Genomic DNA, 26,135 nt, shown 5'->3' on the forward strand with positions numbered 1-26,135 from the left:
TTGTTGCAATGGCAATATTTCTTTTCAATGTCTGAGTAATAGTCCAGTGTGTGTGTGTGTGTGTGTGTGTGTGTGTGTGTGTGTGGATAGACAGATAGATAGATAGATCACCTCTTCTTTATCCACTCATTTATCAATGCACACTTGGGTTGCTTCTATATTTTGACTAGTGTAAATAATGCTGCAATAAACAGAGAGGTACATATGTCTTTTGAAATTAGTGTTTTCATAGTCTTGAAGTAACTACCCAGTGGTGGAATTACTGGATCATATGTTAGGTAATTCCTTTTGTTAAATTTTTTATTCAAATTTCAGTTAGTTAACTTACAGTGTAAAGTTAGTTTCAGGCGTACAATATGGTGATTCAACACCCACTGCTCATCACAACAAGTGCACGCCTTCATCTCCATCACCTGCCTAACACATCCCCCTACCAATCTCCCCTCTGGTAACCATCAGCTTATTGTCTATACTTAAAAGTCTTTTTCTTGGTTTTGCTCTCTTTCTCTTTTTTCCCCTCTTTGCTCGTTTGATTTGCCTCCTAAATTCCACATACAAATGAAATCGTATGGTTTTTGTCTTCCTTTTATTTATTCCATTTAGCCTAATATGCTCTAGTTCCTTCTATGTCATTGCATATGGAAAGATTTAATTCTTTTTTCTTCTATCTTACTGCCATTTTTATTTAAGTAGCAGAAGTATAATAGAAGATTAGTTTGCTCTAGTGAAAATTTGTCCTTTTTTTCACAAACCAAGGAAGAAAATGGAACTGATAATCAAACGGGGGGCAATGTCACAGAGACATAATATTTTAATTATTATTTGTTATAAAGTATGCTTTGAAAAAGCTAGACTTTTTTTCTTTTTTTAATTTTTAAATTTTATTTAAATCCATATTAGTTAATATATGGTGTAATAATGATTTCAGGAGTAGAATTTAGTGACTAACCATTTAACAACCAGTGTTCATCCAAACAAGTGCCCTCCTTAAGGACCATCACCCATTTAGCCCATACCCCCAACCGACACCCCTCCAGCAACCCTCACTTTGTTCTCTGCATTTAAGAGTCTCTTATGGTTTGCCTCCCTTTCTCTTTTAACTTCTTTCCCTTCCCCTATGTTCATCTGTTTTGTTTCTTAAATTCCACATGAGTGAAATCATATATTTACCTTTCTCTGACTGACTTATTTCACTTAGCATAATACACTCTTCCATCTACATTGTTGGAAATGTCAAGATTTCATTCTTTTTGATCACCAAGTAATATTCCACTGTATATATATATACCATATCTTCTTTATCCACTCATCCATTGATGGACATTTGGGCTCTTTCCATACTTTGGCTATGGTTGATAGTGCTGCTATAAACATTGGGTTGCATGTGCACCTCTGAATCGGCATTTTTGTGTCCTTTGTATAAATACCTACAAGTGTAATTGCTGGGTCATAGGGTAGGTCTATTTTTAACTTTTTGAGTAATCCTCATACTGTCTTCCAGAGAGGCTGCACCATTTTGCATTGACACCAACAGTGCAAAAGTGTTCTACTTTTTCCACATCCTTGCTAACATCTGTTTTTTTTTCCTGAGTTGTTAATTTTAGCCATTCTGACAGGTGTGAAGCAGTATCTCATTGTGGTTTTGATTTGTATTTTCCTGATGAGTGATGTTGAGCATTTTCTCATGTGTCTGTTAGCCATCTGGATGTCTTCTTTGGAAAAGTGTCTGTTCACATCTTCTGCCCATTTCTTCCCTGGGTTATTTGTTTTTTGGGTGTTGGTTTGATAAGATGTTTATAGATTTTTGATACTAACCCTTTATCTGATATGTCATTTGCAAATATCTTCTCCCATTCCACTGATTGCCTTTTAGTTTTGTGGACTGTTTCCTGTGCTGTGCAGAAGCTTTTGATCTTGATCAAGTCCCAGTAGTTCATGTTTGCTTTTGTTTTCCTTGCCTCTGGACAGTTGTCTAGTACGAAGTTACTGCGGCTATTATCAAAGAAGTTGCTCTCTCCTGTAGGATTTTGATAATTTAGGCCTTTCATCCATTTTGAATTTATTTTTGTGTATGGTATAAAAAAGCAGTCCAGTTTCCTTCTTCTTCATATCACTGTCTGGTTTTCCCAACACCATTTACTGAAGAGGCTTTTTTTTTTCCAGTGGATATTCTTTCCTGCTTTGTATTTGTCAAAAAGTAGTTGGTCATATGTTTGTGGGTCCATTTCTGGATTCTTTCTTCTGTTCCATTGATCTATGTATCTGTTTTTGTGCCAATACAGTACTGTCTTGACAATTACAGCTTTGTCATGCAGCATTAAGTCCAGAATTGTGATGCCTCCGGCTTTGGTTTTGTTTCTTAACATTACTCTAGCTATTTGGGGTCTTTTCTGGTTCCATACAATTTTTTAGCATTGCCTCTTCTAGCTCTGTGAAGAAGGCTGGTGCTATTTTGATAGGGATTGTATTGAATATGTAGGTTGCTTTGGGTAATATCAACATTTTAACAATATTTGTCCTTCCAATCCATGCTCATGGAATGATTTTCCATTTTTTTGTGTCTTCTTCAATTTCTTTCATAACATTTCTATAATTTTCAGCATACAGATCTTTTACCTCTTTGGCTAAGTTTATTCCTAGGTATGTTATGGTTTTGGGTGCAATTGTAAATGGGATTTATTTCTTGATTTCTCTTTCTGCTGCTTCATTATTGGTGTATATAAATGCCACAGATGTCTGTATATTAATTTTGTATCTTGTGACTTTATTAAATTCATTTATGAGTTCTGGTAGTTTCCTTAGTGGTGTCTTTAGGGTTTTCTATATATAGTATCATGCCATCTGCCAATAGTCAAAGTTTTACTTGTGCCTTACCATTATAGATGACTTTTGTTTCTTTTCTTCTTCATATGAATGTTGTGGCTAGGACTTCCAGTACTATGTTGATAAAAAGTAGAGTGGACATCCTTGTCTCGTTCCTGATATTAGAGGCACATCTCTCAGTTTTTGACCATTGAGTATAAGGTTAGCTGTGAGTTTTTTGTATATAGACTTTATTATGTGGTACTGTGTTCCCTCTATACATACTTGCTGAGGGTTTTTTGTTTGTTTTTTTTTTTTTGGTTTTTTTGTTTTTTGTTTATTGTTTTTTTAGCATGAATGGTTGTTGTACTTTGTCAAATGCTTTTCTTGTATCTCTTGGAAGAATCATAAGGTTTTTATCCTTTCTCTTGATGTGATACATCATATTGATTGATTTGCAAATATTGAACCACCCTTGCATCTCAGGAATAAATTCCACTTGATCATGACGAATGACTTTTTAATATGTATTCTTGTATGTGGTTTGCTAGTATTTTGTTGAGGATTTTTGCATCTACGTTCATCAGAGATATTTGCCTGTGGTTCTTTTTTTTTAAGTCCCTTTATCTGGTTTTGGTATCAGGATAATGCTGGCCTCATAGAATGAATCTGGAAGCTTTCCTTCCTCTTCTATTTTTGGAATACTTTCAGAAGAATAGGTATTAACTTTTCTTTTAATGGTTGGTAGAATTCACCTGTGATGTCATCTGGTTCTGGAATTTTGTTTGAGGAGGTTTTACTATAGTTTGTTTCTTTCTTTTTTTTTTTTTTTTTTAAGAGGTTTTAATGAAGGGCTTTTGACATAGGTGCAAACAGAATTCAGGCAAATCAAAAAAAGATGATGACATACACCTGGTATAGTAGCAGCAGCAAGCAGACTACCACCTCTAGACCTGAAGGGGCAAGTGGAGTGGGTTCTAACATCCAGCAAGACCCATAGCTATTAGGGAGCTGCCATGGTCTAGCAGCACAGGAGCCAGGGGACGAAATCCAAATTTCCCACTTCTCCCACTTTTAATATCTTAATGGTCTTTAATGAGCTACTAATGGCAAAACCCAACTGGGAGACATGGGAACAATAAAGCCTGGACTGTAGGGTAGGAAGTAAACAATGGAGGATACACTTAAAGGAGCCACAGGAGAGTATCCTGCTATGTGTGCAGTTTAAGGAAATGATACCTTGAAAACTAAGACAATCTATTAGTCTATAAACACGCAGACTCATTACATTGATAAAGAAGAAATAACATTAGAAGGTAAATAATGCCTAATTTTCTAAAAGCTATAGATATTTCTAGAGTTTGTGTAAAATACTACCAACAAAATTTCTCTTAAGCATAGACTCCAAAGTGACTTAAAGCATGTTCTTATTTTCTTTTATGGGTCTATAAGTTTGAGTTCTCATAAAACTTAAGGTTGTATTATGAGCAAAGACAAGATCTAGTCCGAACATTTAGCAATAAATACTCATAAATAAAAGGCTTTATACGATTTGTATATATAATTTATTTTATTTTTGTTAGAAATAGTGTTATAATTTTACATCATGAATGAGAGAACTAGTTTCCAAGAATATTAAATTATATAGTTCTTTTACTAAAGTATGACTAAAGGAGACAAAATTAGGCTCATTGAGACACCTTGTTAAAAAACAAATATAAAACACAGGCACACCTTTATACCCTATGGGGCTGAAATTGATGGAGTGAAGAAGGCAAGTGAGAGTCAACACAAAGATGACAAATTGGATTTCTCTTGACTATAATAGAGTTTTCTACCTTCTTCCTTCAATAATGAAATAATGCTAGATTCTGGAACTTTTCATTATATTTTAAATTTCAGTTATTTCTGTGTTCTTCCTTTATATTAAAAAAAAACCCAAAATTATCCATCACTGCCATGTTAATCTTGTTTGTATTTAATTCAACTTAATACAACTTGGAACTTCTCCACCTTTATAATTTAAATGACATAAAAACCTTCTGATTTAAAATCTACAATTTTGAATTCCATTCCTCATATTGTCCATGCTCTTTGAGATCTGTGGAAATGATATTATTTTAATTGGATATCATGGCTTATCACAATTTTTGTCAACAACAATACAGTGTGACTTGGTCAAACTTGTATTGGGAACTCAATTTCTTTTTCATGTTTTCCCCTAAGTTCCAGAATAATAAATTGTTATAAATCCCTTGGTCACCCGTGGATTATAATTTTAAGATACCCTAAGGTCACAGTTCCTCCAGACTTTCTCAGCTAGCTTTTGTGACAGTACTTTGAATTTCTGCCACTAATATTGTGATCTTAGAAGATTTTAAGAGCTTAAAAACTTAAACAACAGTGTTAATATTACAGCATTAAAAAGCATTGTAATGGACAGATAGAACTTTGAAAAAGACCCCCAATAATGGAACATAGGATACAGAAATGTGTATGGGTTGCCTTACAGAGGCAATTATTGATAATGGGCTATTATTTTAGATTCTTGTGCCTAAACTGGACTCCAAAGTGAAGATTTTCAGTAAATTATATTAGAATTTAGTGGAAAAAAAAAAAGAAAAAGTGAGATGCTTGGTTATTTGTATAATGTATTTTCTTATTTTATATAATTTGTTCTAGAATTACTCAAGTTGGAGAAGAAAAATCAATTTTTGGTGCAGGCTGGTTAGTCTTAGGCACCATTGTAAAACAACAGCTAATAATACCATTTAATGGCCGATAAAATATTTACAAACCTACTCCCATTAGAAGATAACTTTATTTTTTTTTAATTTTTTTTTCAACATTTATTTATTTATTTTTGGGACAGAGAGAGACAGAGCATGAACGGGCGAGGGGCAGAGAGAGAGGGAGACACAGAATCGGAAACAGGCTCCAGGCTCTGAGCCATCAGCCCAGAGCCTGACGCGGGGCTCGAACTCACGGACCGTGAGATCGTGACCTGGCTGAAGTCGGACGCTTAACCGACTGCGCCACCCAGGCGCCCCTTAGAAGACAACTTTAGAGCGATTTTGTGACAAGTGCATTGATGCACATCCTCTGTTGATCATGCTCAATGATGGTGAAGGAAATGACATGCTATAACCATTTCCTGTCTTCTATAAAGAGGAAACACAGGGCACCTGGGCAACTCATTCAGTTAAGTGTCCAACTCTTGACTTAGGCTCAGGTCAGGAGCTCCCAGTTTGTGAGTTCAAACCCCACGTCAGGCTCTGTACTGATGGTGTGGAACCTTTTTGGGATTCTCTCTTTTCTTCTCTCTTTGCCCCTTCCCCACTGGCTCTCTAAAAACAAAATTAAAAAAAAAATTTAAAAAAAGACACACATGTCCTACTTCTTCATGTAAAGCAGTATAAATTAAAACCATGCTAAAATGTTTGTTTAGTTACCCATTATAATGTATCAGTGCTTTAGAATTAGGGGTATTCAAAACAAGAGTCCGCATTTCATTAATTCTGAGATGTACTTCTTTTTGTTTCTGTAATTGGAGTGAACCTACAATGAATATGAACTTGTGGCAGTCTTGTCTCTTCATGCTTTCTTCCTTGTAATATATGACTAAATATATAGTATGCCATAAAATGAAAGGAAAGTTAAAATTAAGGATATACAATATGTCATTCATAATTCAAGTTGTTGTAAGTGTCAAGAATTAATAATATTTTGTAAGACTCGTTAGTATTCCATTGTATGTATATACCACAATTTCTTTATATATTGATCCATCTGTGCACACATTGATTGTTTCCGTATTTAGATTATTATTAAAAAAAATGCTGCAGTGGGGGCGCCTGGGTGGCTCAGTCACTGAAGCATCAAACTTTTGATCTCAGCTTGGGTCTTCATCTCACAGTTTGTGGGATCAAGCCCAGGGTCTGGCTCCACACTGACAGCATGGAACCTGTTTGAGATTCTCTCCCTCTTGCTTTGCCCCTCCCTTCTTTAAGCGCTGTCTCTCTCCCTCTCTCCGTCCATCCCTCCCCCTCTCTCTCTCTCTCTCTCAATAAATACATAAATAATAAAATAAAATAAAATAAAATAAAATAAAATAAAATAAAATACTGCAGTAAACATGGGTAACTTACCACTTTTCAAGTTTGTGTTTTTGTTATCTTTGGATAAATACCTACAAGTGGCATTACTGGATCATATGGCAGTTCTATTTTTAATTTTGTGAGCAATCTTTGTACTGTTTTCTATAGTAGTCACACCAATTCATATTCCAAGGGTGCACAAGTATTCCCTTTTTTCCATATCTTTGCCAGCACTTCTCTCTTGTCTTTTTGTTACTAGCCATTCTAACACTTGTGACGTGATACTTCATTGCATTACTTTAATTTGCATTTTCCTGAAGATCAGTTATGTTAAGCAGTTTTTTGGGTACCTCTTGGACGTGTATATGGCCATCTTTGAAGAAACGTTGGCATCTATTAAGATCCTCTTTCCAATTTTTAGATATTTTTTTTCACTACAGAGTCATGTGAGTTCTTTATATATTTTGGATATTATCCCTGTTGCATATATATTATTTGCAAATATTATCTCCCATTTGGCAGACTGGATTTTCACTTTGTTGATGGTTTACTTTGGTATGCAGAATCCTTTTAGTTTGATGTAGTGTCACTTGTTTTTTGCTTTTGTTATCTTTGCTTTTGGTGCCAAGTCCAAGAAGTCATCTCCAAGACATGTGAAGGAGCTTAATACCTTTGTTTTCTTCTAGGAGTTTTATGATTTCAGGTCTGTCATTCATTTTGAGTTCGTTTTTATGCATAATGTAAGCTAGTAATCCAGTTTTATTTTTTTGCTTGTGATTGTTCAGGTTTTCAGCACCATATTGAAGAGACTATGCTTTCCCAAGTGTATATTCACGGTTAATCTTTGTCATTAATAAATCGACCATTTTGTGTGGGTTTATTTCTGGCCTCTCCATTCTCTTGGGTTGATATTTGCATGCCATTTGCATACTTTTTAGATTTCTATGGCTTTGGAATATATTTTGAAATCTGGGAGGATGATACTTTCATCTTTGCTTTTCTTTCTCAAGGTTGCTTTGGCTCTTTGGGGTCTTCTGGGGTCCCTACAAATTTTAGGACTTTTTCATTTCCATGAAAAATGTTGTTAGAATTTTCATAGGGATTATTGATTCTATAGATCTATAGATCTTTCCATTAATTGTATTTTCTTCAATTTCTTTCATCAATGTCTTGTAGTTTTCAGTATGTAGGTCTGTCACCTCTTAGGTTAAATTTATTCCTAGGTATTGTATAATTTTTGATGCAGTTGTTAGTAGGATTGTTAATTTGTTTGAATGTTGTTATTCATGTATAAAAACTAGTTTTTGTATATTGATTTTGTATCCTATTTCTTGACTGAATTTATGTATGAGTTCTAACAGCTTTTTGATGGAGTCTTCAGGGTTTGCTCTGTAATATTTTATCCTGTCAAATAGTGACAGCTTTACTTTTCCTTTACAATTTGAATGACTTTCATTCCTTTTTCTACCTAATTGCTTTGGCTGGATTTTCAATACTAAGTTGAAAAAAGTGGTAAGATTGAGCCTTCTTGTCTTGTTCCTGATTATAGAAGATTATGTTAGCTTTGGGTTTGGCCCATGTAACTTATAATGAGCTATGTATGATTCCCTTATATACACTTAGTTGAGAGTTTTTAATCATAAATGGATGTTGATGTTTGTCAAATGCTTTTTTCTGGATCTCTTGAGATGATCACATAATATTTATCCTTCATTTTGTTAATGGGGTATATCTCATTGATTGATTAACAATGCTGAATCATCCTTGCATCCCTGGAATAAATCTCACTTGATCATGGTGTATGTTGCTTTCAATCATTGTTGAATTCTGTTTACTAATTTTTGTTGATGATTTTCGCATCTCTATTCATCAAAGATATTTGCCTATAATTTTCTTTTCTTGTGGTTAGCTATCTGTTTTGGTATCAGGGTAATGAGAGCTAGATAAAATGAGTTTGTTAATATTCCCTCGCTTTGTGTTTTTTTGTAAGAGATTGAAAAATTATTGGTATTAATTCTTTAGTGTTTGGCAGACTTCACTATTGAAGCAATCTGGTCCTAGACCTTTGTTTGTTGGGAGATTTTTAATTACTGATTCTGTCTCCTTACTAGGAATTGATCTGTTCAGATTTTCCATTTCTTGATGATTCAGTCTTGGTACTTGCATATTTCTAGGAATAATTTATCCTTTTCTTCTAGGTTGTCCAATTTTTTGGATGTAATATTTCCTAGTAACCTCTTATGATCCTTTATATTTTTGTGCTATCAGTTGTAATGTCTCTTATTATAGTTCTAATTTTATTTATTTCCCACTCTCTTTTTTCTTGGTTAGTCTGGCTAAAGATTTGTCAATTTTGTGTATCTTTGCAAGTACCAGTTCTTAAATTTATTAATCTTTTCTATTGTCCTTTTAGTTTTTATTTCATTTATTTCCACTTTAATCTTTTTATTCCTTTCATTCTCCTTACTTTGGGCTTTGTTCTTTTTTTTGTTCCTTGAGGTGTAAGGCTGGGTTGTTTATCTGAGATTTTTTTTTCAGATTAGAACTTTCCTCTTAGAACTGCTTTTCTTGTGCCCCATAAACTATGGTATGTTGTTTTTCCCTTTTGATTAATTAATTAGTCAAGGTATTTTTTTTAAATTTCATCTTTGATTTCTTACTTCACCCATTGGTGATTCAGTAGCATGTGGTTTAAGCTCCATATTTCTGTGAATTTTGCAGTTTTCTTCTTGTATGTGATTTCTAGTTTCACACTATCCTGTTTAGAAAAGATGCTTTGTATGATTTCAGTCTTCCTAAATTGATTCAGACTTGTTTTGTGACCTAACATATGATGTATCCTGAAGATGTATCCGTCCCAAGCCTTTGGGAAGGATATGTATTCTGTTGCTTTTGGATACAGAAGTGTATATCTGTTAAGTCGTTCTGATCTAACACGTCACTCAAGATCAATATTCCATTATCTACCCATTGATGAAAGTCGGGGAGTAAAGTCCTCTACTATTATTTTACTGCTATCTTATTCTCCCTTTAAGTTTATTCGTATTTAGCTGCTTCTGTTTTAGGTGTATAAATATTTATAAGTGTTATATCCTTCTGTATGACTGACCCTTTATCATTATGTAGTGCCTATTTTTCTCTTTTACTGCATTATTTTTTTTAAGTCTGTTCTGTTATGTGGAACATCTTTTTTCATCCCTTCACTCTCAGTCTGTGTGTCTCCTTCTATCTCACTTGACTCCCTTGCAGACAGTATATAGGTGTGTCTTTAGTGACACTCAGTCTTTTGATTGGAGAACGTAGTTCTTTTATAGTTACAGTAATCATTGACGAGTGTGCACTTACTGCAATTTTGTTAACTGTTCTCTGGCTGTTTTGTAGTTCCTTTGTTCATTTTTTTCTCCTCTTGGACTCTTCCATTCTGGTTTCATGATTTTCTTTGGTGGTATGTTTATATTAATATGTCTTTCATGTATCTGCTATAGGTTTTTGTTTTGTGGTTACCATATGGCATACATATAATAACATATTTATAGCCATCTATTTTAGCTTGGGTAAATTCTAACGCCTTACATATTTACCTTTTGACTCCCACATTTTATGTTTTTGAGTTATATTTTACGTCATTTTCTTATAAATTCCTAAGATAATTATTGTGGTTAGTTATTTTTTTTACTACTTTTGTCCTTTTAACCTTCATACTAATTTTGTAAAAGCTTAATCCACCACCTTTAGTTTATATTTATCTTTATCAGAGAGATTTCCACTCATGTCTTTTGTTGTTATTGTTGTTGTTACTAGTTAGCATGTTTTAATGCCAGCTTACAAAAGTCCCTTTTAACATTTATTTTAAGGCTCTTTCACGGGTAATGAAATCCATTAGTTTTAGACTATCTGGAAAACTCTTGGCCACTCCTTCAATTCCCAAGGACAGCTTTGCCCTATAAAGCATTCTTGGTGGGAATTTTTCTTTGTGCACTGTGACTATATCATGCCAGAGCCTTCTGGCCTGACAAGTTTCTGCTGAAAAATCTGCTTATTGTCGTAGTGGGATCGTTTGTACATAGCAGGTTGTTTTTCTTTTGCTGCTTTTAAGATCCTGTTCTTTCACTTTGGACTTTAAAAGTTATAACACGTCTTGTTGTGTGTGTCTATTTGGAAGTCTCTGGACTTAAAGGATCTTGATATCTCTTTCCTTTTGCAGGTTAGGCAATTTTTCATGCATCATTTCTTCGAATACTTTTTCTATCCCTTTCACTCTCTCTTTTCCTTATGGGACCCCCATAATGTGAATATTGGTCTGCTTGATGTTGTCCCATTAGTCTCTTAGCTTTATTCACATTTTTCCTTCTCTACATTTTTGCTGCTCTGATTGAGTGAGTTCTAGTGTCCTTTTTCTGAGTTCACTGATCATTTCTTCTGCTTTATCTGGTCTGTTCTTAAACCCCTGTAGTGTATTTTTCAGTTCAACTATTGTATTCTTCAGCTCTGTGACTTCAATTTGTACTTTGTTATAATTTCTGTCTCTTTGTGTCCCTTTGTGTTCATTCTTCTCTTTAGTTCACTGAGCATGTTTATAATAATTATTTTGAGCTCTTAATCAGGTACATCACTAACCTGAGATATTTGCTTTTTTTTATAAACTTTGCTTTTTATTTTAATTTAGATCCAATTCCTCTCTTTTTTTTTCCTTTCTCTCTCTCTCTCTCTCTCTCTCTCTCTCTCTCTCTCTCTCTCTCTCCCTCTATTAGTTAAGTACCTCCCCCTGTCTTGAAGGAGTGGCTTTGTGTAAGGAGACAAACCATATTGTTCAACCCTGCCCTAGTTCTTAGTTGTCTCTCCAACCTTTGCAATTGTTCAAGCATCCTCTTTTACTTATAATGACTCCCCAGTCTAAAAGGTCCCTTTCACTGGCACTTGAAACGGGACCAAAGGGAATCTGAAGATAGAACCTGCTGCCTTAGATCTCTGGAAAGGATTACAGTCACCTTTTAGATGTGTATTTAATTAGAAGTCGGCCCCTCAGGCCAACACTATGAAGATAACCTAATTAACCTCTTTCATATAAAGCCTAGGCTCTTGAGACTATTGATTCTTGCTGTGTCTAGGGAGTGGTAGTTATCGAAGAATCCTTTCTCTGTTAGGTATAGTCCTGTGGGACCCCAGGTAATTAGCCCTGCAGGCCACTGGAGCCAGGCAATCTGGTGTCTTTTGGGCGGCAGCCAGAAAAGTCAGGTTGCCGGAGGTGGTTACAAAGTCTTTTCCAAGAAGTAACATCAAGCTGGAGTCAAAAGATGGCATATACCGTGGAGCAGAGAGAGTATAAAAATGGTGCCCACCAGCCATCTTCCCTGAAGAGCATCCTAGTAGCCCTCTCCATGTGTATTAAGTTACATGCCCAACCCTCAGGCGGACAATTGAAGGTGAGTAAAGAAGCCTCTTTCACACAAAATCTGGGCGCCTATCAGTTAGTGCTTTTGCACTGGTCTCTGGAGCAGGTGAGTCCAAAAGGATGATTTTTTGAAAAACTGTTTATCAGTTTGCTTTAGGTCTTCAGGATGTCAATTCTACTGTTTTTCAAGGTTAGATATCTGAGGGTTTGAGGTTCCTGATGTGCTGTTCAAACCCTTTGTTTCTCAGAGAGAATCTTCAAATTTGGAGTTACCTCCTGATCGTCACCATACTGGAGGCATTGAGATTTCATTTCAGCCTCTGTCATCGGCTTGTTGGATTTTGTTTTGTTTTGTTGTTTGCCTGATAAGTGTAGGTGTTGCTTAGCCAGTTTTTACGTTTGTTTCTGAGGAAACTGTTTCATATGTAGCTGTAGGTTTAGTGTGTCCATAAAAGGAGGTGAGTTACAGATCTTCCTATTCCATCATCTTGAAACAGAACCTTGTCTGTTAAGCAAATTTGAGTCTTACAGAAAATTCTCTTACTGATCTTGGATTAACTTTTAAATAACAGCATATTAAGAGTTTTTCAATTTGCAGTTCTTTTTGCTTTGATAAAATCTGCTTGGAAGTGCTTATCGTTAAGTTGCTAAAAGTACTCACCATCTATAGGCTCCTGTGCCATGTTTTTATATGATTAAAAATAGATGGGTTGGTAAAATATTGATAAGATCTTTTTGACTCACAAATAGAACTATACCCCCATTGCACACTATTTCACACTCTTACAAAGGTTTCCAGTATCTTTAGGAGACTTCAGTGCAAATAACTTTGAGAAGAAAAGCATTTGGGGAATGCTTTTAACCCACACATATTTTTCACTATTGAAATTGATCCTCAACCCGTTGGTAAGTTTTTGTATCAAGATAGTTCCATAGGTCTGTGGATTAGAACTATTCCTCTCTATTGTCCACTTAAACAAAATCAGCCTTGGGGCACCTGGGCGGTTCAGTGGTTTAAGCATCTGACTTAGGCTCAGCTCATGATATCATAGTTCGTGGGTTCTAACCCAGCATAGGTTCTATGCTGCCATCACAGAGCCTATTTGGGATTCTCTCTCCCTCTCTCCTGCCCCTGCCACCCCCTCCCCAAAATAAATAAAGTTAAGAAAAAAATCAACCTTAACAGGGAATGAATAAAGATGAAAATCTCAACACCATATCTTTATTTTTTTATGTTTTCTTCAGTCTTTCCCATTGAAACTACAATACGTCTTCCATTTTTTTTAATTAACCTGGTTATGCTTGACCATCTTCAAATCTAAAATAAAAACAGACAAAAAATAACTTCAAAAGTAAAATCATGGCATCAGGAAAGAAATCTCAAGGATACTTCACACTTATTTGGAGTTGTTATTTATGCGGATACCTTTGCTAATGCTCCCATCTGATAATTTTCTCCAGATATATGTTGAATTCTAGAGAATTTTGAGGGATTTTGTATAAAACAAAGGACGTCAAATTTATCCCCAAGATTCCTTGTTCTAACTGAGGTTTTGGTCTCCCACATCATTTCTATCTAGCCTCTCAACTTTTAGCTGCTTTACAGGATTCCCAATAATATTTCATACCAAAATGTTTGAAAAACATACATATAAGATGAATCTTCTCATTTGAGTCACCTGCCTTTTAGGCTACAAGCAGCAGGAAATGTTACTGCATTCTTATGTAATGAATTTGGGATATATATTTTATCAATAATTAGCATACATTTTTCCAGTAAATAGTAATGCAATGAACTCCACTATATTCTTAATTCCAGACTAGGTGTGCAAATCTAGTTTCACATTTTTTTTATTTAAAATAAATCCATGAAGTAATAACTGAGAACCAAGTATATGATGGGCTATGAAATGTTCTGTATTAAATGTGGGTGAGACATGGGGCACCTGGGTGGCTCAGTTGGTTGTACCTCTGACTTCGGCTCAGGTAATGATTTAATGGCTCATGAGTTCTAGCCCCACATTGGGCTCCGTGCAGAGCCTGCTTCAGATTCTGTGTCTCTCTCTCTACCCCTCTGCTGCTCACGCTCGATTGCTCGTTCTCTCTCTCTCTCTCAAAAATAAATAAATGTTAAATTTTTTTAAATAAATAAATGTGAGAAAGATATTCTCTAATATATGGCTTTGTCAATACAGTATTAGTAAAGACAATCTATGTTACTTACCTGCCTGGCTTTAATCCATGCTCATAGCTAACGTAGGCTCTTCAGAATTCATATAAAATCTTAGGGTAACTCTTACATATGCAGTTGTTTTCTGTTTTTTTTGTTTGTTTGTTTGTTTACATACATTAAATACTTTGGATTAATGTCAATTCACTTTTCCTATCTCACTTTCTCCCTGCCTCTTTTTCTTCCTCCTGTCATTAAACAGATTTATCAGGTGCCTTCTATTTATTGATGTAGGAAATACCTCGAATATTAAAAAATGATAATGTCTAGATATTTTGTCTAAATTTAAGGCACTAATTGCTTACAATATAGGTGTAGAATGGTTAGCATATACAGACTGAAGCAAAAATAAAATCTTTTTTTTTGTGTTTCCTAACAATACTTATATGACTTACAACCTAAAAAGTAAGAGGAATAGAAATTCCAGAAATTTTACCTTCAACTAAAAGAAATCATATCATCACCATAGCTACTTTTCATTATAATTATCTCTTTATCAGGAATTTAGTTAAATGGTTAACATACTTATTCTTATGTAATGTTTATGACAGCCCTGTCAGGTACATACTATAATACTTATTTTCTCATTGGAGAACTGGAAACAAAGATAGTTGAGTATATGGCTCACAACACATAAATCACTTAGTGACTATTTGAATCTAGGCATTCTGACACCAGTATCTAAGTTCTTACGGCTGCATTATACTGTTTCATGTTTGAGTTAATATAGAAACTTCTACTTGCTCATTCCTTTAGTCAAGTAACTTTCCATCTGTCCACATTACTTCTTTGATGCTCTATTGCATAAATGTGTAATGGAAACAGGTTTCACCTACCTTTGGGAGACATACATGTTGAGCATGATAAGCTGCTTCTTGGTCCTTTTATCATAAATCTTGTTCAGAAGCCTCTGTATTGCCCCTGTCAGATTTATAATTAAAATGAAACATGGAGCTCCCCCCCCCCAAGAATTGGTCATTACAGTACAATTTTTAAAGGTGACATTTTTCAAATTACTTTGGTAATCCCAGTTTTCTTTATGTTCAGAAGATCTCATATTGCCTGGAGGCCAGGTTTCCCTTTTCAACCAAGGAAGACAATTTTTTTTTTAATTTTTTTTTTCAACGTTTATTTATTTTTGGGACAGAGAGAGACAGAGCATGAACAGGGGAGGGGCAGAGAGAGAGGGAGACACAGAATCGGAAACAGGCTCCAGGCTCTGAGCCATCAGCCCAGAGCCTGACGCGGGGCTCGAACTCACAGACCGCGAGATCGTGACCTGGCTGAAGTCGGACGCTTAACCGACTACGCCACCCAGGCGCCCCTAGGAAGACAATTTTTTATTTAAAAACAAAACAAAACAGAACTTCTCACATTCTATTTTATTTTTCTACAGTATGTGTGGTTTGGGCTTTCTGGTACTTTCCTTGACTGTATATTCTTTTTAGCTTTCTGATTGATTTTTCTATGAAAAAATCCTCTCTCCTATCGTATTCCTCTCCTGCATCGTCATATGTACACTGCATTTTTCATTACTTTCAAAAAATAGTTGTTGAAGTGAGAACTGGCTGAAAGTTTGTCATTTTTAGCCTCTGGTTGACCCTGGGCACCAAGTTACGATAGGAAAACATAGGATAAAATAGGCAGAGAGGGAAAGGATAAGACCTGAGGTCACAGGGTGGGGAAAAACTTATTTTGGAACAATGCTGGGGTGTCTGACCACAGCATACCCCCTCAGGCTTAAGGTTCCTCTTAAGAATGTAACAGATCATTAGTCAGATTCCTGAGGGGGAAGTAGATGTCCCCCTCTCTCTCTCTCTCTCTGCCCCTCCCTAGTTTGTTCTCTCTCTCTCTCTCTCTCTCTCAAAAATAAATAAACTTAAAAAAAAAAAAAAAAAAAAACAGGGAATACCAGAGAGTGGTGGGAGTTGGGGGCTAATTTTTTCCAGGAAGTGAAATATGAAGCAGGAAAATACTTAACCTTAATTTTTCAAAATGTGTGCAGTTTTCAAATATCAGTACTTTTTAAAAATCTTTATTTATTTTATATTGTTTTTAATTTGAGAAAGAGAGAGAACATGCATAACCCGGGGAGAGGGGCAGAGGAGGAGAATCCCAAGCAGGCTCCACACTCAACGGGGAGCCTGAGGTGAGGCTTGATCCCACAACTCAGGGATCATGACCTGCTGAAATTAAGAGGCAGAGATTCCACCAACTGAGCCACCTAGGTGCCCCCCAAACTCAGTACTTTTTAATGAAATGACTGTATATCAGTGGCCTTAAGATGTTTAAATGTTTTTGAAGAACAGTTACCTAAAATAATTCAGGGTTTAGGTTTTATAAGGTAGCTGCAAATGTTAAATAAATTACGAAGTGAAAAAATTACGTTATTTGGACTATTAGGTTAAAGACTCACGGAGGAAATTCAGGTTTTTTGTATTAGTATTACCTCCACTCCCCCCCTCCCCGCCCCATATATTGGAAAGCACTGGAATGTAATGGTTTACAGCACTGTCTCTTCCCCAACTCAAATCCTGAGTTTCTTCATTTAGTAGCTGTGTGATCATGAGAATGTTACTTAAACTCTACTTGCTGCCTCTTTGTCAAAAAAGAGGCATGATAACAACACGTACCTCCCTGAGCAATTTAGAATAAAGAAAGATAACCTCTTACCATAGTGCTTACTATTTAATAATACTCAAAAATAATAAATGTGACTACAGGTATTAACAATTATCTTATACACTCCCATATTAATGACACATAGTATAAAATCTTTTGTTTCTAATTTTCATACCTCAAATTTATGAATACAGTTCATGGATTAATCTATGATAATCCATTACTAATGTTATTATATCAATATTTTATGTGTCATTTCTCTCATCAGGAAAACACTATAAGTCAGCAAAAAAATAATGTAAACCTCTGGGATAACATCTTTCTCATGATATATCCATGAAAATATAATACAATCCTAATTCAGTTTAAGCATTGCGAGGAGCACAAAAGGAGAAAAGTAGAAAATAAATGATTTTGAAATGCTTTTTTTTCTTTTTTCTTTTTTCTTTTACTTCTTTCCATCTATTATCAACAAAACAATCAAAGAAATATTTTTGAAACTTTAAGCCATATCATATCACCCTCTAATAACTACTAACAACTAGAATAAAATCCCATGTTACTGTTACAACATTTAAATCTGTACATTCTTGCCCCCTGAATCTGTCTCAGCTTCCATTCTATTGTTATCACCCATAATTTCTTCGCACCCCACTGGCCTTTTTGCTATTCTCTGGGAAAACGCACAATCTCATACTTTTAGATTTGTGCACTTTCCCTTCTCTCTATGTACTATTATTTCCCCCAAATAGTTCACTGTGTCACTTCATCTATGGTGTTTCTGTTAACCTCCACTAGGAGTACTTCCTTAACCATCCTATCTAAAGGTATGCTTATCACTATTTTCTTCTTAAATTTTTCAGGACAGAATATTTACCCACCTAGCACAAATAATAGTAAATATGTGTGTTTATAGTTTTTCAGTTCATGTCCCCACACTAGAATATACATTTTATAAGAGTAGAGTTATTTTGGCAAGAAACAGACTCTTAAGTCTAGAGAACAAACTGAGGGTTACTAGAGGGGCAGGAGGCGCAGGGCTGGGTGGGGGAAACAGGTGATGGGGATTAAGGAGTGAAGTTGTTGTGATGAGCACCTGGTGTTGAATGGAAGTGTTGAATCATATATTGTACACCTGAAGCCAGTATAACACTATGTTAAATACAAAACTAAATACAAACTTAAAATACAAATTTTAAAAAATAATTACTGTTAATTTTTGGTGCAATTAAAAAAAAGAATAAAGCTTCCTCCCCCCCCACCCCAAAAAAGAAATAACTTTCACGTATTTGAGGTTTGGAGTTGAGAAGTTTACTGTAAAATAATTTTTAAAAAACAAGTATTGTTTTTACAAGAATACATTTTTTGGAATAGATACAGAGGATCAGATTTGCAATTGGAAACAACTTAGTGTAATTAGCTTCATAAATGCACTGGGAGATATTAATGTAACCCCTATGTTAAATCGGTGATTAATAATAGCAAGCTGACAGAATTCAAAGGGAAAAAAAATAAAAACCTTTCTGTCTTAAAAAAAAAAGTAATGTTTTATTTCACTGTTATATGCCCACTGCCTTGAAAAGTAACAGGTGCTCAGTATGTGCTCAATAAATATATACTAAATAAATAGTAAGTGCTCAAAAATATTTAGTGAAGAAATACATTAAATATTTTATGAACTACTTCCAGCTAGGTACGAATAGTTGGTATCAGACAAAGCATCATAACATATAACTGTAAAATCTGAATGATACCCAGTAGGTAACACCTGATATAGAACAGCTAAAGGTCTGAAAACGTACGGGAGCCAAGGTCGAAAAGAGATCACAGCATAGAAGATTTTTACTTTGATTTTACTTTGGGTAGACTTTTACTTTGAGGTGAAACCATTGTTTTAGCTGAAGCTTTCAGGTCTAGAAGCCAAATAGCTCAAATTCTCTGAAACAGAGAATCAAGTGCTGAAAAAACCCCAGAGTAAAAGATTGGAGGGACAGTGAATGAAGTGGAAGGTGATGACTGGGACATTGACAGACCGACTGGAATTGGAGACATTTTTATGAAGGTAGAGCAAAGAGCACTCACGAGCCCAGGAAAACAGGGTAGAAGACATGGATACAAATGTACTCTCTAAAATAAGCACTAAGCAAATTAGTTAAGAAATAGATATCAAAAGAAGTCTTGGGGTGCCTGGGTGGCTCAGTTAGTTAAGCGTCAGACTTCTGCTCATGCTCTTGCAGTTTGTGAGTTCAAGCCCCACGTCAGGGTCTGTGCTGACAGCTCAGAGCCTGGATCCCGCTTCGGATTTTGTGTCTCCCTCTCTCTCTCCATTCCTCCCCCCACTCGCACTAGGGCTCACTGTCTCTCAAAAACAAATAAAGAATAAAAAAAAAAAAAGTCTACAAGGGAAACTTGTATACCTGAAAAATACTTGATTAATCTGAAAGAAGCGCCTCCCCTCCCCAAAAATAGAGAAATTGGTTAAGTGAAATAAACCAGTCACAGATGGACAAGTACTTACTTGAAGTATCTAAAGTACCCAAAGTCTTGAAAGCAGAGTAGAAAGTTGGCTACTAGGGCCTGGGGCAGCGGTGGGGTAGGGGAGAGGCCTCCCGGAAGGGGAAAGTAGGAGGTTGTTCAAGGGGCATAAAGTATCTGTTATGCAAGCTGAATCCATTCTAGGGCACAACAGTAGTGCCTGTAGTTAATAATGCTGTAGTGTATTCAGCACATTTGTTCAGAGGGAAGATTTCCTGGTAAGTGTTGTTACCACAATAAAAACTCTTTCTCTAAGAGATCACCTTTCTTCTAAAATCAAAACGCATGCTGTGACTTTAAGTAGTCAAGTAGACATAAGTTCTGCACTCCTTCAGGCCCCGTGTTTTTATTCGACTATGAATTATCATTGTGATTTTGCCTCTAATATCGTTTGAAGAGCAGAACTCTTTCTGTGACTTTTTTCCTTCATGTCAAGTTTTCCTGAGGTTGAGAAAAGGAACAACACAGCAACATGTTTTATGGGTATTTGCTTTAGCAGCATTGAAGTATTTTACACTCAAGAAAATAATCTAAGCATATTCATTATAGATGGTCGAGTTTTGGTAAACAGTTTGGCTTTTAAATATCACAGTTTCAGTGATAACAACAATCAGCCTGTTTATTTACAAAGAAAATGCTGTTGAAATAGTGTGTTATACATAAGAGTCTTACTGGGTGAAGTATTATTTTACAAAAGGCCACAGATCCTGTAATTTCATTGTATAATAGCTAACGTTAGTATTTAGCTAGAGCTTTAATGATACTTTTTACTTAGATTGAAAAGTGAATTTTCTTTGTTATTAATTTTTTTTAAATTTTTTAATGTTTATTCATTTTTTGGAGAGAGAGCATAAATGCAGGAGGGCAGAGAGAGAGAGAGGGAGACAGAATCTGAAGCAGGCTCCAGGCTCTGAGCTATCAGCAACAGAGCCAGATGTGCGGTTCAAACCCATGGATGGTGAAATCATGACCTCAGCTGAAGTCATACACTTAACCAACTGAGCCACCCAAGTGGTCCTGAAAAGTGAATTTTCTATGGTGAGATAGATAGCTATACCCGCGTGTGCTAAATATTTTGAAACAGAGATTATTGTTAATCACGCTCTTGACCACATGCCTTAAAAAATCAGAGAAGGTAAAAGGGAGAAACACGAAGCGTCTCTCCAATTTAAGCCCTACTTATTCTGTAAGCATTACATTATGAATTCTGTATTTTATCTTGTTATCATATTCATTGTGAGGTCTTTGACCTGTCTTTGCTTTTGAAATTGCATTAATGCAATACTTCTGTTTAACTCTGTGTGTTTTTTACCAACCAAGAATCTATTCTAAATTTCAGAGATGAGCTTAAAGTGTTTACATTATTCATTTAAGAGCATTTCCTTTTATTGCTAAGGGACTATCCCTCACCTTTCCCCTCCTTGATTTGATGATGCACTGGCAATCTGCTATACTAATTAATACATCTTAAAATCTGTACTCATTTTATGTTATTTCACAAAATGAGTAGTCAGTTATTTTACACTTACCTTTTGTATAACCACAGGGAAGTGAACTATAAGTTGAATTTTAGCCAGAGACTTACTCTTATATGTATACATATATGATATATCCTACATTTATTTCTTGTAGATTATCTTTTCAAGCTTTTATTTAAAATCCAGTTCGTTGGGGCACCTGGGTGGCACAGTCAGTGAAGCATCTGACTCTTGATCGTGGCTCAGGTCATGATCTCATGGTTCATGAGTTCGAGCTCTCCGTTGACCTCTGCGCTAATGGTATGGAGCCTGATTGGAATTCTCTCTCTCATGCTCTCTCTCTGCCCCTCCCAGGTTCGCTCATGCTCTGTCTCTCTCTCTCTCTCTCTCTCTCTCAAAGTAAATAAATGAATAAATTATACAAAACTATAAACAATAATAAATAATTTCTTGTGTAGCATTAGCTTGAGGTATACAATATATATCCTGCATTTTTTTATGGCAGCTGCAGATTTTCATAGAGTGAACCAGGACAATTAGGACTTATCCTTATTTCCTGAAGCTAAGTGTCAAAGTCTTTTATTTTTTGCATGGATGGAAATACTAGTTGGAAAAATGACCTTTATGTCCTGGGGTTTGGTACTTTTTTTTTTTGAAATTGTGTAACTCTAAATTCAAATTATTTAGCAGCTATAGTTCCTGTACTGTACAAGTCTTTCTTCTTTCATTTTTCAACAACATTGCTACAATTCATGTATTTGTCATAGTTGTGATTAAAAAGTTCTTTATACTGTTTATTAATTATCCTATAATATTTGAAGGGTCTGCGGTGATGTCCTTTTCATTTCTCAATTTGTTGATCTTCTCAAACAACCAGTTTTTGTCACATTGATATTTTATGCACATTTTTTGTTGTTTATTAATTTGGTTTTTACCCTGATGGTTTTTCCCTGCTTTACGCTGCTTGGTTAGATATTGTCCTTCTTTTGCTGGTTTTTAAAGGCAAAACCTGTGGTCACTGACTTGAGATTTTTGTTCTTTTCTGACGCAAGTATTGAGTGCTGTAAATTTCTCTTTTGTAAACACTGTTTTGTTTGTATTCTACATGTTTTGATAGGGTGTGTTTTCATTTTCACTTGGCTTAATATGGTGTAAGCTTTCCCTTGATACTTCTTTCACACCAGTCTTTACCTGGTTTCCTCAAAGAGTAGGTTAAGGACACTTTATTATTAATTATTATTATTATTATTATTATTATTATTATTATTATTATATCTAATCAGCTATAAAAAGCCTCTATCTGGTATCCTCTCCCTCCTGAATGAGTAACTAGTATTTTTGTAGCTTAAGTCTCGTGACACTGGATTTTTTCAGTGGGTAGTGATGGTGGTATTATTAGTAATGTCTGAGATAGTCTTAATTTCCTTTTTGATATGTGAGGTGGAGAATTATAGATTGAAAGCTGACTTTAACACTGGAAGACATCACTTTACTGCCTTTTGACTTGTCTGGTAAATAGTATGAAGCCCTCTGTATAAGAATCGACTAAAAATGATTAAAGACTGAAACATAAGCCCTGAAACTGTAAAACTGCTGAAAGAAGGCAGGGTTGAAGTTAAAGACATGGATCTTTGGAAATGACTTCACGGGGAACAAAAGTAAAACCAGAGAAGGGCGACTATATAAGAGTAACAGGCTTCTGCATAGGGAACGACCAACGGAGGGGAAAAGTAACATACAGAATGAGAGAAAATATTTGTAAACCATGTATTTGATAAGGAGTTCATTTCCAAAATACATAAGGAACTCCTACAAATTAGTCATACACACACAAAAAAAGCCAAAATAACTAGGTTAAAAAATGGGCAAAGGAACTGAATAGACATTTTCCCAAAGACCTACGGATAGCCAACAGAGATGTGAAAAGAGGCTTACTCTCACTAATCATCAAAGAAATGCAAATAAGAATCATAGGGCTCTCACCTTACACCTGTTAGAATGGCTGTTATCAAGAAAACCAGCAAGAAGTGTTGGTGACGGTGGAGAAATCAGAGCTGTTCTGCACGGCTCATGGGAATGTGAAATAGTACAGTCACTATGGAAAAAAGTGTGGAGATTATCAGAAAAAAAAAAAAAAGAAAACTACCATACGGTGCAGCAATCACACTCTTGGGTATCGATCCAAAATAATTGACATCCTCTTCTCAAAGAGATCGGTTTACTTCCATGTTCTTCGTAGCACTCTTCACGATATCTGTGATATAGAAACAACCCAAATGTTCAACAGATCATTGAAAAAGAATACATAGTATACACATACAATGGAAAATTATTCAGCCAGAAAAAGGAACTCTTGGCATTTGTGGCAACAGGGATGGCTTTGGAAGACATTATCCTAAGTAAGTGTCCTTCTGGGACTGACAAATACTGCATAATTCCACACAAATGAAGCATCTAGTTATAATACTCATAAAAGCTCAAAATAGTAGTTTCCTGGAGGAAGGGGAAATGGTGAGTTATTCAATGGATTTAAATGTACAGTTATAAAAGAGTATACTGTGCAGATCTGATATACAACATACTGCTTAGAGAAAACAATGTGGTATTGTATACTTAAAAATTTAGAGGGTGGAGCACCTAGGTGGCTCAGTGACTTAGGCATCTGACTCTTGAGTTTGGCTTAGGTTATGATCTCATGGTTGGTGGACTTGAGCCCCGCATCAGACTCTGTGCTGGCAGCATGGAGTCTGCTTGGGATTTTTCTCTCCCTCTCTTTTTTGCCCTCCCCCACTCATGAGCTCTCTTTCTTTTTCTCTCTCCTCTCTTTCCCTCTCTCTCAAAAATAAATAAACTTTAGAAAAATGTTTAGAGGGTAGGGTCATCTGGGTGGCTTAGTCAGTTGAGTGTCTGACTCTTGATTTCAGATCAGGTATGGTCCCAGGGTCATGGGATCAGACCACACATTCGCCTCTGTGCTGAGTGTGGAGCCTGCTTATGATTGTCTCTCTGTCTCTCCCTCTCCCCCCTCCCCCATTTCCCTCTTTCCCCAGCTCATGTTCTCTCTCTCCAAAATACAAAATAAATTAAAAAAAATTAATTTAGAGGGTAGATCTCTTATTAAGTGTTCCTGGTACAAGAGAAAACAACATAGGGACACAAGGAAGTGATGAATATATCTATTATCTTGATTGCAGTGATGGTATGACAGATAGGCCTACCTATGTCCAAGCTCATTCAATTGTATACATTACATATAGAGAGAGGGTTTTTTATACAACAATTAGACAATAACAACAAAAAAGAAACATATATATATATATATATATATATATATATAAATTATCAGTTTATAATACTCTATTTGGTTTTCCATAGTGCTGTGTGTGTTTCATTTACTCTATAAGATAATGGATAATCTTAAAAACACACAGAATTCTCACCAAGGATCTAAATTAGTAAAAAGAGTATTACAGAATGTTAAAAAAGAAATCTATTTCTTGTTATAAACATATATAACATATAGATTGTATGTTATATGTAATCTCTTTCTTACTAGCACATAATAGATAAAATTGATTATAATTAGCATGTTATCTCTCTTTTTTCTCTTTTACATTTTATTTATTTTTGAGAGAAAGAGAGACAGAGCACAAATGGGGGAGAGGCAGAGAGAGAGAGGGAGACACAGAATCAGAAGCAGGCTCCAGGCTCTAAGCTGTCAGCACAGAGCCCCACTTGGGGCTCCAACTCACAAACCGTGAGATCATGACCTGAGCTGAAGTCGGACGCTTAACCGACGGAGCCACCCAGGTGTCCCAGCATGTTATCTCTAATCATTGTTAAAATAATAGCAAGATTCTGTTGTCCAGACCCTGACTTGGTAAGTGGGGAAACGCTATAGTCCTGCCTCAGTTCTTTTTTCAGTATTCTGAAGAGCTCTGTCACTTGCTCTGAATTCCTATGTTTGAAGGTTTTACATTATGCTAGTTTCTTGGGCAACAGATTCAATAACTCAATTAGCTGTATTTTCTTCATATGCAAAAAAAAATGGGTTAAACTAAATGATGTCTAATTTCAGATCTAGAATTCTTTTTTTTTAATTTTTTTTACATTTATTCATTTTTGAGAGACAGAGACAGAGCACAAGCAGGGGAGGGGCAGAGAGCAAGGGAGACACAGAATCTTGAAGCAGGCTCTGGGCTCCGAGCTGCCAGCACAGAACCCAATGCGGGGCTTGAACCCACAAACCGTGAAATCATGACCTGAGCCAAAGTTGGACGCTTAACTGATTGAGCCACCCAGGCGCCCCCAATCTAGAATTCTTCTGATTCCAAATTAAGACTTTATTTTTTATTGAGATATAATTACCAAAATAGCATTGTAGGTTTCAGGTGTACAAAATAATGATTCTATATTTGTATGTATTATGAAATAGTCAACAAAATAGGTTTCATTAAAATCCAGTGTCATGCATACAATTTTTTTTTTTTTTTTTAATGTTAGAGGAAGAGGGCAAGCATGAGCAGGAGAGAGGGGCAGAGGGGCAGAGGGACAGAGAGAATCCTAAGCAGGCCTAACACTCAGCACATAGCCTGAAGCAGGGCTTGATCCTATGACCCTGTGATCATGACCTGAAAACAAATCAAGAGTCAGACACTAAACCAACTGAGCCACTCAGGTGCCCCCACAGATAGTTTTTTCTTAAGAGTTTTAAAACTCAATGAACATACTAATTCGCAGTTTCAGACTTTATTTTTTTAAATGTTGATTTTAGAGAGAGAGAGACAGAGACAGAGAGAGGGAGAGGGAGGGGCAGAGAGAGAAGGAGACAGAGAACCTGAAGTGGGCCCAGTGCTTTTGGTGCAGAGCTCACCAGGCCGAACCCACCAACCGCGAGATCATGACCTGAGCTGAAGTCGGACGCTTAACTGACTGAGCCACCCAGGCACCCCTCAGTTTAAGACTTTAAATGTTACAGG

General features: G+C 35.8%; 1 long non-coding RNA gene across 1 annotated transcript; it reads right to left on the reverse strand.

The window, feature by feature from the left end:
• Nucleotides 1-2,209: 2,209 nt before the first annotated feature.
• On the reverse strand, nucleotides 2,210-25,341 carry LOC115502646. The gene is made up of 3 exons (XR_003965155.1): nucleotides 25,332-25,341; nucleotides 22,645-22,652; nucleotides 2,210-2,370 (listed from the first exon to the last, which is right to left on the reverse strand). It is a non-coding gene; the product is annotated as an uncharacterized LOC115502646 (long non-coding RNA).
• Nucleotides 25,342-26,135: the final 794 nt, after the last annotated feature.

The sequence above is a fragment of the Lynx canadensis genome, chromosome A1 (genome assembly GCF_007474595.2).
Source record: "Lynx canadensis isolate LIC74 chromosome A1, mLynCan4.pri.v2, whole genome shotgun sequence".
NCBI lineage: Eukaryota > Metazoa > Chordata > Mammalia > Carnivora > Felidae > Lynx > Lynx canadensis.